The sequence below is a fragment of the Sinocyclocheilus rhinocerous genome, unplaced genomic scaffold (assembly GCF_001515625.1).
Source record: "Sinocyclocheilus rhinocerous isolate Xijiao unplaced genomic scaffold, SAMN03320098_v1.1 scaffold1972, whole genome shotgun sequence".
In the NCBI taxonomy this organism is placed as follows: Eukaryota; Metazoa; Chordata; class Actinopteri; order Cypriniformes; family Cyprinidae; genus Sinocyclocheilus; species Sinocyclocheilus rhinocerous.
In genome coordinates this window covers 27,768-40,759 of record NW_015634473.1, presented here as the reverse complement: position 1 = coordinate 40,759, position 12,992 = coordinate 27,768, and the positions used below count along the sequence as shown (strand labels likewise).

Below are 12,992 nucleotides of genomic sequence, written 5' to 3'. Positions count from 1 at the left end.
TAGGCATATGTGGAATTTTCACATTAACTTCACGCAATATAACATGATTTTATTATCTTAATTTTGATTTTATTCTTAGAATATTATGACATTAATCTTATTCATTTAGTTATTTTTCAACGTGGCACAAAAATGCTGCAGTATAGGCTACTGAATGCAAACACAATTTTGGCACAGCGGCCCAAAAATAAATAAATAAAGAAAGAAAAAAAGAAAAAAAAAAGTGAGGTGATATTTGTATTATTGGTTAATAAACCAATGTTTTCTGAGTCAATGTTGCAAAAATTAATTTGACCAACCTGACTTGCCATCTCCTCATTGGACGTGCCTTTAGAGAGACATTCATCTTTACGGATTACATAATGAAAGAGGTTTTGTTTTCGATTTGAATCATTTCGTTTTAAAAATAGTAATTTAAAGCATTCTATAGATATATTTATCATGTCGGTGATGCGCTCCTGCGCAAGACCAAGAGGACAGAAAGCACATCCTGTTTGTTTTCCTTGCTTTACAAAAGCACAAGATTTTGTTGATATTGTGAGTGCACACAAATACAAGTAGACCCTTTGCAGTTCCGAATGATGCATACTCTTACCTTTGTGAGCAAAAATGGCGTATTTTTTAGTTTCCACTGTTATATTAAAAAAAAAAATTTTTTTTTAAAAACGCAAGTGATCGCGCTGGCACCTTCATGTCCAGCAAAGCCCGCTTTAGTTTTAGATCCAAACGATTGGATATGCGCCTAACAGCGCTCATTTATCTAGGTTAAATGTTTAAATGAATACTGTGAAATGCATGAAGTGTTTTATGCCGGTTTATTTTAGGCAAGTCGTGTTGGTTTGAGAAGGCTAAATTGATCAAACAATGCTCAACTCACTGTCTGCCGCTTGGTCGTTCCTTTAACAAAAACTTGAATTTAACAAACATAAAATGTTCCAAACATCTCTAAATTAACTTTATAAAAAAAACATGACCACTTTGCCATTAAAAACCAAAACTGAACTATTTTAATAGCTGTGTAATGGGGAAGAGAGGTATGCACATTACCAAGCACTGAAATAAAAAAAATTGAAGGAAAAAGCGTTTTTTTTTTTGTTTTTTTTTTAATAAACACTGCGTCGTCAGAGTTGGTATGTGGCTTTATCAGACACTTGCACTTAACATTTTATGAAAATCAAGCTCAAATGGAGTTAACAAGGTTTTTGACCAGCGAATGACGGAGATCTGTGTTTTGTCTGTCCTTACAACAGCCGCATCTGAGGCAGCAAGTGCATCGCATTATACGCTTTCATCAACTTACAGGTTATAACATTTATTGTAGCTATATGGGCGCTTAGTTTTTCCATGTCGTTTAATACACTTGGCCAAAATCTCATGATAGACGATGAAGCGCTATATGCACAGGATATTTAAAACGTAGCCTACAAAAGTAGCCTATTGGTTACAACTAGACGGCAAAAGCTATTCTTCGCACTTCAAAACACACAAAAAAAAAACATTAGCCTTTATAGACAATGTTTTGGTGAAGAAAACGCTGTACTTACTCAAACATTATTTACCCTTGCATTGCGAACAAGCCGAGATCTGTCTCCAGGCTGCGCGGCGCTTTGTTCTGAATGGAAGCAGGGTGAAGTTAAGAGGTTTTGCTCACAGTTTGAGGATCTATAGCGTTAAAAAGTTTAGTGACAAGCTCTTTTGAATGCTTTTCATTGGTTAAATATTTGTAAAACCCTCAAACAGACATAAGGAAGACCAATAGCAGTGATTTAACACAATAACGAAATAGAATCGAGAGTTTGGATTTTCCACGGCACACCTGACTGGGCTAGGGTATGGCGACTGCCATTCGGAAACGCCGCCCCTGGGACCAAGCTAAATGATTATCAATGTACTTATCCACACGTACGTTATCCAGACGCAAGTTATCCAGACGCTTATCCACACGTAAGTTAAAAAAAAATCCTTTTTGCTACATTGCCGCCACGCCTCCGCGCAGTTTGAGCGCAGCTCTGACACGTGACCGTGACGTCCAACGTCTCATATCTTACGTCTGACGCCTGAATACTATGGGATTTTGGCCAGACGGCTGGCGAGCGTATACACGTTAGTTCTCCTCTCAGTTTGCTTAGCAATCAGCAAAAAGTGCATATAGTAAACCCCATAGTCACCTTCATCAGCCGAACAGCAGCAAGACGCCAAACAAGGCTGTACACACAGCCGCTCTCCTAACAACGAAAGCAGACCAGATACAAACGCAAATCAGCTAAAACACACCAAAACCAGAATAAAGCAATCAAATGCAATACACCAAAGGCTGCATTAACCCACCTTTACCGACCCACAGTTACGTTCAGCAGAAACAGCGGAAGCCCAACCCCATCCGGGAAATGACGCCTACAGGTACATAAGCCAATGGCTTTTATAGACTGTACCAATCAATGACGAAAAAATACCCGCCTTAAATTCAATTCAGGAAATCACGCCTATTTTACCTATTATGCCACAAACATTTACTATAGTTTTAGATGACAATATAAAATCGCCTTACATTTTTTTGTGAACGGTGATGTCCATTCAGTGAATTAAAAATAAAACAAAAATGGTTAAGTTGAAATATAAACAAAACTCCTAGGTCCTTCCAGGGGTAAACTCCAATGTGAAACTGACGGTCTGTTTCAGACCCCTCACATAGATGGGAGGGGTGAGGGAGGGTTTGTAGACCAGATGATCTGCGATGCTAGTCTGCTAACCTTTTTTCTAAGAGTTTCCCTACTTCAGCTGATGTCCGGTGGTTCTTGCATAAATTTCAAAAACAATCATTTGTATTAGATTTATTTCACATTAATCACTTTAGATTCTTAAAGTTTCTTATTTTAAACAATCTTCGGTTACACTTTACTTGAAGGGGTGTGCATAAGACTGACATGACACCTTCATAATCATGACATGACATGTCATGAATATGAAGGTTTTTTATGCATGTTTATGACAACTGTCATTAAGTGTCATTCGCTCAGTTATGTAATTTTTAATGCAAAGATGACATTGTTTGAGATGTCTTTGTTATGGGCTATGGTTAGGGGTAAGGGTAGGGGTAGGGTTAGGAGGGTTAGGTTAGGTCAAATGTCATATTTGCATTAAAAATGACATAACTGAGCGAATGACACTTAATGACAGTTGTCATAAACCTGCATAAAACCTCCTTCATATTCATGACATGCGTCATGTCATGATTATGAAGGTGTCCTGTCAGTCTTATGCACACCCCTTCAAGTAAAGTGTTACCCAATCTTCAAAGTTCAATGCCCTCACACACACAATAAAACATGTTGCCAGTGTCTTTCTGTATGTTTAAAAATAAAACTAGAAAATATTTCATTTGTTTTAAATGGATGCGAAGGAGTGTGTTTGTCACAGAGCTGACGTACCTCTTGCGTCAAATGCGGAGCTGGTAATTCCTTATTTAAGTTGTATCTTTTAGAAAATTTTATATTTATTTTATTTCAAAACATATTCCCGCTTAAAAGGCTAAATAAAAAGTGTGTCCATATCTTAGAGTAGCCTATTCCTAGGGCGATCCTGCGCCCAATATCTGACATCCTGCGGCAGCTAAGATCTAGTTCTGCACTTATTGTTGTATATGCTCATACTTTTCTGAACGGTCTTTATCAGCGTAATAAATATCAGGGCGAAACGGTCTTCACTGAAAATATACTATTGTTTATCTACTCGAAAATATATGTAGAAAGTTACCATACGTTGATGTAACGTCTTGTCTGATGATCACACAAACAGTATTTGAAGAGTGCATTTATGACTGTCGCAGGCACCAACCCTTTGCCCCATAACATTCTGGTTCATTTAAATTGTTGTTTAAACAACAACAACAACAACAACAACAACAACAACAACTTGTCGGGACAAAAGGCTGCTACCAAGAAAAAAAAAAACACACACACAAACAACATTTTGGATACCCACTGACTTTTTTTCGGAGTTGTAAACTGTGCTTGAATGAAACACATGTGAGGGTCTTCTGGGATTCAATGGGTCTCCTGAGAATATTTAATTGTGCTTAAAGCAAAGATTAAGCGAAATTAAAAAGATACCCGGCAATTAAAAAAAATAAAAAATACCTACAGTACGTCGTTAAAACTAGTATACAATAGGCCTATGTTACAATTAAACTTAAATTAAGGTGGCTCATGTCTCGGATATATGTTTGTGTGCATGTATTTTTACTTTTGAACTGAAAGATTAAATTTCAGTTCAATTCCTAGTAAATATAAGGCCAAAACATATTACAAAAGAATCATGTTGACAAATGTGGTTGTTGCAGTGTTTTTAAAAATAGGGAATGCCAACTCCAAACAGATCTCCCCACACGCAAAGTCAGCAAGTATTGTACAATTGTATAACACTTAGTTTAAAGCATGAACTTGCTTTAAGGCTTGAATAAAAGGTTACCAAATGTGGTTTCATACCCGTTGTGTTCTAACAAAATTCATTAAATCGGTTCTCTATAAGATTTACTTTTATTACTTCTACGAAGGTTCACGCTACTTTTAGAAGTCTGATAAATATGTGGTCAATGTACCACATGTGGTCAATGTCAATTCTCACAATGTAGTGAGAATCAGGCTACCAAATAAGTTTGACAGTGTTTAAGAAAGGGATTTTATTTATTTAAAAACTAAACCAGATAACACATTATTCTTTGTTTTTGACAAACCTAAAAACCAACATAATGTGGATTTTTCAGCATCCAACATGAAATTAAAGAGTTGTATTAGCAGAGCTTGTTTCAACTGTTTATTTCCATTTTTACGTTCTCTTTTTTTACTCTCATAGATATAGAATAAACCTTATCGCCCATTTTTTTTTTCTTCCCCAACAGACCCCAAAAATAATATACAAACAAGATCTATGTGGGCACAGCTGTAAATTCAAGGGGTCTAGTTACTCAGAAAGTGTATACATAATTTAAGAAAAAAAAGTATCGGTATCGGGCGAGTACTGGAAAAAGTGGTATCGGTGCATCCCTAGTCAAAATGCATACAGAAAACCTTCTGTTGATCCATTATGACAGGCGTTTTACTTTGTCATCCGTAATCCTGATAATTTCACTCTGTACACATTAGGCCTCATTTATCAATCTAACGTAGAAACGAGTGCAGATCAGTGCGCACAAATCAACTAAGACAGTTCACGTGTGATTTTTGAAAAATCCGTATGCCGCAAATCTCATCGTACGAATGATCGCACGTTGATAAATGTGGCGGCAGAAAACAATCGTCATTTGAATATCACGCCCCTAAAAACACCCTGGTTTAGAAGCCTTGCCCCTAGAGTTTGACACAGAGAAACGAAACCCAGCCAAAAAGAGGAAGTAATCTCATGAAAGAGAAATTGATCTTACTCCAAAAACACCCGCAAACCTTGTAATTGCAAACAATTAGGCTACATTAATTTATATTAAAATACTGGTAAATATAAACAGCCTATTTGTTCCCCTCACTCTACAACAAATATTTTAAATTTATTGGTATTCAGAACAGAACAAGAATGGAAAATTAGTTATAAAATTATATATTAAACTATAAAATAAAACACAAATTAGGTTATAGTGGCATTAATTATAAACAGCATACAAATGTCAAGCAAAACTGAAACGCCATTGGGCTCAAGCCTGTCTCATACCACAAGAATCCAAATGTTTTCATTTTTGCCATATTTGTAACATTCGACAGTGTAACTTTTGTTTGGTTGACTGCATTTTAGTTTGATGATGAATGGCTAAAATGCAAGGCAACGCTAGAACTATTTGTGTGTGCATGAGGCGCCTGTGCGATCAGATGGATTTAATCAAATAAAGATAATGTAATAATGCATTAAGAGTGTCACAAATACGAGCGTAGCCTATATGTCATGACACAGGTTAGGAGACAGAGGTAATTGGTCAAACAAGGGTCTTTATTGATAGAAACTAAAGGAGTGAACCAGGGGGTGATGAGAGGGGAGTGTAGCACACAGTGACAGGGCTCAGAGGGCTTACCTTGCAGGAACAGTTCTTTGCTTTCTTGTAGGAATCACGTGGAGCGATGGAGTACAGGATCGGTGGAGAAACTGGAACGTCTGAGGTAGGAAACCGGCTTGGTTCAAGGATGTGATCGGTTGACGTTGATCTTGTGTGAGGAGAGCACTGATATAGGGGAACTTGATTATCTGCAGCAGGTGCGGGGAATCAGAATGCAGGGGATTGTGATCTTGTGAACGTCGGTGCTGATGACTGTGGTGACTGGGCTGGGGGAGGAGGTGCGTCCGGTTCAGTGGATCCTGTGGTGGAAAGGGAGAAAGGTTTTAGGAGGGAGACGTGGAATGTGGGATGGATTCTGTACCTTGCCGGGAGTTGGAGCTGATGTGTGACATCATTAACCTGCCTCTGTATTGGAAAGGGACCTATGAAGCGGGGACTCAGCTTCTTGCACGGCAGACGGAGGTCTCTGGTCGATAGCCAGACCCGCTCGCCTGGTTGGAATTGAGGGGGATCTGACCGACGGACGTCTGCGAAAAACTTGTGCCTCCGCACTGCACGCTGGAGATGGATGTGTGCTGAATCCCATACCCTCTCGTTCTCTCGGAACCAGTAGTCCACAGCTGGAACCTCCGAGGGCTCCTCAATCCAGGGGAAGAGCGGAGGCTGGTACCAGAGTATGCATTGGAAGGGAATAAGGCTGGTGGTGGATTGTCTGAGGGCGTTCTGGGCATACTCGGCCCAGGGGAGGAAGCGGCTCCAGCTGTGCTGATCGTTTGAGCAGTATGACCGTAGGTAGCGTCCGAGTTCTTGGATCTTCCACTCAGGCTGGCCGTATCTGTATGGTATCCGGAAGAGAGGCTGACAGTTACCCCAAGGAAGTGAAAGAATGCCTTCCATACATGGGAGATGAACTGGGGACCCCGGTCTGAAACAATGTCCTCGGGTAGGCCGTAGTTTCGGAACACATGGTGAAAGAGACTCTTTGCTGTCTCTAGAGCCGTGGGTAGGCCTTTTAGGGGGATCAATTTGCACGCCTTGGAGAAACGGTCCACGGCCACGAGCACACACATGTGTGGCCTTCTGAGGTAGGCAGATCAGTGACGAAGTCCACCCCAAGGTGAGACCAGGGTCATTGGGGAACCGGTAGGGGAACCAGCTTGCCAGCTGGAAGATGGCGAGGGGATTTAGACATGGCACAGACTGAGCAGCTACGGACATACCCGATGACATCCTTGGCCATACCGGGCCACCAGTACCGGGCTTGAATGAGCGAGAGGGTCCGCTGGCTGCCTGGGTGTCCAGAGCCTGGTACTTCATGAACTGAGCCCAGAAGGGGTAAACACTGGGAGGTTGGAATGAATGTCTTGCCTTCTGGGCCTCCCTGCTGAGCTGGCTCGGTTTGGGTGGCGTCACGGAGGCATTCGGTGAGTTTCCATTGAATGGGGCTGACAATGAGGGCTGGTAGGAGAATAGGTTCGGGACCTGAGGGTTGATCAGGAGCGTGTAAACGGGTGAGTGCATCCGTTTTAGGGTTTTGGTTTCCGGGACGGTAGGTGATGATGAAATGGAAGCGTATGAAGAACAGGGCCCAGCGGGCTTGACGGAGGTTAAGGTGTTTAGCATCCCTTAGGTATTGTAGATTCTTGTGGTCGGTTATGACAGTGAATGGAGACGAGGCTCCCTCCAGCCAGTGACGCCACTCCTCCAGAGCTAACTTGATGGCCAGCAGTTCACGGTTTCCGATGTCGTAGTTTTGCTCCGCAGGGGTCAGTTTCCAGGAGAAATATGCGCAAGGATGTAGGCAGGGAGGCTCACCATGGTACCGAGACAGCACGGCCCCGACGCCGGTGGTAGAGGCTTCCACCTCGACTACGAAGGGGGCTTGAGGATCTGAGTGACGAAGGATGGGGGCTGTGCTGAACGCTTCTTTGAGATGGAAGGCTTCGCGGGCATCAGGGCTCCAGGACAGAGACTTGGGCTTGCCGCATAGCATGGAGGTTAGGGGTGCTGTGAGCTGATTGAACTGGTGACTGAATCGTCTATAGAAGTTGGCAAATCCTAGGAATCGCTGCAGTTCCTTCACTGACTGTGGAAGTGGCCATTGCTAAATGGCCGTTACCTTCCCCTGGTCCATCTGGATACCTTCGGGGCTGATGTTGTATCCGAGGAACTGTACCGTGGAGTGATGGAATTCGCATTTCTCCAACTTCAGATATAGGTGGTGTTCTCTGAGCCGCTGAAGGACCTGCGTTATGTGGTGGCGATGTTCGGCCAGGTTCCGGGAGTATACAAGGATGTCGTCGATGTAGACAATCACGAACTGAGGGAGGAACTCCCGGAACACCTCGTTCATGAAGCATTGGAAGACGGACAGCGAGTTGGATAGGCCATACGGCATGACCCGATATTCGTAGTGGCCAGAGGGAGTGATGAATGCAGTCTTCCACTCATCGCCCGTCCGTACGAGGTTATACGCGCTCCGCAGGTCCAGCTTGGAGAATATGCGGGCTCCCGGGAGTCCCTCGAGGGCGGCTGGGACCAGGGGAAGTGGAAACAGCAGCTTCACGGTCTGTGAGTTCAGGGCTCGGTAGTCGATTCAGGCGGCTGCCTGCTTGCTGAACACATCCTGGAACTCCTGGTAGTCAGATGTGATCGTAAACTTCACCTGAGGCTCAGGTCTTTCGAAGACGGTGGAACGCACTTGGATCTTGGGAATTGAGGACAGACAGTTCTGGAAACAGGTCTCGCTCCAGAGAGTGATTTCACAAGGATCCCAGCTGACTTCTGGAGAATGTTGGTTGAGCCAGGGGCGTCCCAGGATGATATCCACCGTGGGTCCCTCCAGTACCAGAAATGAGATGGTTTCCTCGTGCAGACATCCAACTCTCAACGTCAGAGGGGGAGCTCGATATTTAACCCTTCCACACCCAAGCGGTTTTCCTTGAATAGTCTCGACTCGGAGCTCCCGGGGCTGCCGCTGACGGGGTAGGTGGAGTCGAGTTAGGAGGGCTTGAGATATAAAGTTCCCCGAGGAGCCCGAGTCGACAAGGGCGGAGATGCTGGTGGCTGCAAGCATGTGGAACTCCAGTGTATATTCATCAATAGATGATGCCCCTTGCCGTAATATCAGGAGTTGGTCTTGCACAGACATCCTTCCAGCTGCAACACCGAAAACCTCCTTGAAATGATTGGAGAAAGCTTCATAGGAGTTAAATGACACTTTGGGCATTCCAGATCGCCTTCGCCCACAGCAATGCTTTGCCACTTAACAGAGATGAGAAACCCTACCTTCGATCGCTCGGTGGTGAACCTCTGTGGCTGCATCTCCATGAAGAGAGAGACTTGGAGTAGGAAGCCGCCACACCCAGCTGCGTCACCCGCGTAGGAAGCAGGGATGGCCATGGAACAAACATAGAGTCAGGTGCCGGGACTGGTGCCGGCATGAGGGTTGTTCGAAGGGTATTGACCAATTCCTCCAGCATGTCCGCCACCGCAAGAGGCCGGGGCTCCATGACATGCGTATCAGTCTTCTGTCACGACACAGGCTAGGAGACACAGAGGTAATTGGTCAAACAAGGGTCTTTATTGATAGAAACTAAGGAGTGAGCCAGGTGGTGACGAGAGGTGAGTGTAGCACACAGTGACAGGGCTCAGCTTGCAGGAACAGTTCTTTGCTTTCTTGAAGGAATCACATGGAGCGGTGGAGTACAGGATCGGTGGAGAAACTGGAACGTCTGAGATCGGCAACACACAGGTAATTAGAATGCGAGTCAGGCTAGGTTCAAGGATGTGAACGGTAGACCAGACGTTGATCTTGTGTGAGGTGAGCACTGATATAGGGGAGCTTGATTAGCTGCAGCAGGTGCGGGGAATCAGAATGCAGGTGATTGTGATCTTGTGAACGTCAGTGCTGATGACTGTGGTGACTGAAGTGACTGTGACTCTTTGACACTATACTTGTAGCAGTGTTTTTTTTCCTTTTGTTAATCTGTTAATTATATTATAGCCTATTATATATTTTGTGTGATCCTATTTATTCTATTCCTTTTATAGACTTAATTTCTGTTTTTCTCCTTTCACAAGAAGCGCTGCAGGTGCATGATGTGACGATTGAATCTTCATCTGTGGTTTACGCTGCTATTCTCGCATATAAAGCTAAAGCCCTGTATAAAAACCAAAAAAAAAGACATTCTTATCTTACTGGTTAACGATCGACTAATGAGCTTCGTTTGACGGTCAGGAAAATAAAAATGAACAAAATGCTGTCATTCTACAATTCTCCACCGTATTTACTATGCTGCGCGCAAGTTCAGGTAACTCAAAAACTTGCGTACATGAGCTGAGACCAGACGTGAGATTTGATTGTAGCCACCGTTCACGTTCATATTGATAAATTCCAAGTTTTGCGTTGAAACAACTGTACGCCCAATTTTCTGTCGTACGTTCGTTTCGTAAATGAGGCCCATTTTGTTTGTTGGACTGTATATGTCTTTAGGTAAGGCCTTCTTTCTGAGAGCAGTCAGCATTCGATGCTTATAGAAATAAATGAAAATTCAGAAAATTACTCTCTATTTGAGAGTGTTTGACTAAATTGGTATTACTTTTAGGACAATTACCCATCTCCATATAAATACGATGAACCGTCAACACGAATAGTAAGGCTTGCTGATTTACACATACAATTACAACTGAAACATATCTCACCATTGAGCTCAAAGCTACACATTCAGTAAAGTTTGAGGTTGTTAAACGTTCCACTCTCTTGAATAGGCTGCAGCCACAAAATATAAAGGCATTTTGTGAGCGCAAAACCCCGATGTAACTCAAGAGACCAAGTCACTAAAAAAACTGTCATATGAATACAGACAATTCCGCTCCTGGGCTATTTGTGTATATTTTGGTAAATGTTGAATTATAAATTACTTTTCCTTACTTTTTCCTTCCTCAGACCTCTTGTTCAGATAGATGATGGCAATGTTCACATTTTATTTGTCGTACTCATTTCTTTCAACATTTCCGCTTGACATTAAAGAGTAGGCCTATGTGTACTACCCTTCGGTCATAAGCATATGCATCTACCAAGTGCTAAAATTCTTTCTGTTTTGTCCTAGGCCTATGTTACCATGTTGTAATGTGATCGCAATTAAGAACCATAACAATAGTCTTTTATACAGGAAATATGTTTGCGCAACAGAAATATGTATCAGTATAACAAATACCTAATACTGAAATCCTCTCTTCTAAACTATTGTGAACGTTTTTTAATGTTGATTTTGATTGTCACTAGCTGTATACCTTTGTCATTGTTTTTGTTCAGTTTTTAGATGAAGACTATTCTCAGACTTTGGTCAAACATGCTGTGAGTGTTTGCAGGAAAACTAGAAAAAATACAGTATACGAGAATTAAATGAAAGTCCTTCTACAAGAGAGTTTTTAAACTAAAACTGTGGTAAGCAGTTCTTTTTAACATCTCTTAATTCTCTTAATTGTTCACAATTGTAAATGTTTGTTTAGCTTAAATATTAGTTTTTAGTCAGTTACATAGGTGTCAGGCATGAAGTTTATATGTATTTTTTAATAATTACGATAGAGTTACAGGTTCTGGGAAGTCGGATGTCCGTAAGTGGTGAAATCTCGACAGTAAATGTGGCAGTGACGCGAGAGTGTTACTCAAATAGTCCACCGCATTATCTTTTAATAAAACAAATATCTTTATCTTTTAATAATATCTTTATCTTTTAATAAGACAAATTCTGTAACAGTGTTCATTAAAATGTTGAAATGAATATAAGCGTACAAATATTCATAAAAAACCCAACTGACACAACAGACTGATCCCTGCTAAGTACACCTAAAATTGCTAGATATCTTGACTTTATCCGTGTGTTTAACGGCGCTACTGCGTTAGGCCTTGTCACACCGTTGTGAGATATAAACCGTAAAGTTTTTCATAGCATTACACTTTGAAACCAGAACAATTTTATTGGTTTCCACGATTGTGTTCTTTCTGTTTGAAATTTGTTTCCCATCCAATTGTAATTGTTAGCCCTTACACTTTGTTTCCTAGTTTTTGTTGTCGTGTTAACGAGCTCTTTGTTCATATACAGTACGTCAATATTTCTGTGAATTTCCTTGATTTAATAAAATATCGCTTTAATCTGTCATCTTCACCTCGAGACATTTACATAATATTCTTAATACTATCCTAGTTTATATCAGATATAAGATACAAGATCATTTCTTAATAATTATTTCCGTCTACTACATTCTATTCAGCTACTCGTTGTCTTTTTATTCAATTGATTAAAAAAAAATTATATTTGTAAAATTGCTCATTTGTAAGTTGCTTCGGATAAAAGCGTATGCAAAATCATTAAAATCCAAAAATTGAACTCGGAGAAAAGGATAACGAGTGATTCAACCTTTTTGTTTTAACAATATATTGTTGAATATACATTCATACTAGTGCTGGGCGGTATGACCAAAAATTTATATCACGGTATTTTTTTAAAAATTATACCGGTTTCACGGTACATGACGGTATTTTTTTTTCATGCATGACCAGGTGTTAACCATATTTTCTACTGATTGAGAAAGGAAATACTGCAGTACATTGACTTAGAATGCCCTATTTTACTGTCATGATTGTCAAAAAAATATCACACTAAATAGTGACTAAACATGACCCCTTTTAATACATGTTAACCAGGAGTCACTCTCATTTATAATCGCGGCATCGTCTGATAAAATCAACATGCATCTACACTAAAGAGCGGCTATGCGGTTGTTTTGGCTATATTACTTTTTTGTCTCATGCAGCGCACTGCCTGCGTCTGAGTAACAAACTAAAAAAAACAACAAACAAAAAGTGCATGTGATATTAACAGACGAACTACGCTCATATTTATAATTCCAAACAAACAGTAAGCGACAGGTGCTTGGGAACGTGGTTTTG

General features: G+C 41.3%; 1 protein-coding gene and 1 long non-coding RNA gene across 2 annotated transcripts in view; one reads left to right on the top strand and one right to left on the bottom strand.

Moving 5' to 3' along the window:
- LOC107745636 (uncharacterized) overlaps positions 1–2,399 on the bottom strand; it is a 13,824-nt gene extending 11,425 nt beyond the window's left edge. Inside the window, exons 1-2 of the long non-coding RNA XR_001640617.1 lie at positions 2,329–2,399; positions 2,169–2,225 (exon numbers count right to left, since the gene is read on the bottom strand). This is a non-coding gene — a long non-coding RNA (uncharacterized LOC107745636). The remainder of the gene's footprint in view (positions 1–2,168; positions 2,226–2,328) is intronic.
- LOC107745638 (rho GTPase-activating protein 23-like) overlaps positions 1–12,992 on the top strand; it is a 43,550-nt gene that overhangs the window by 15,278 nt on the left and 15,280 nt on the right. The window lies entirely within an intron of this gene.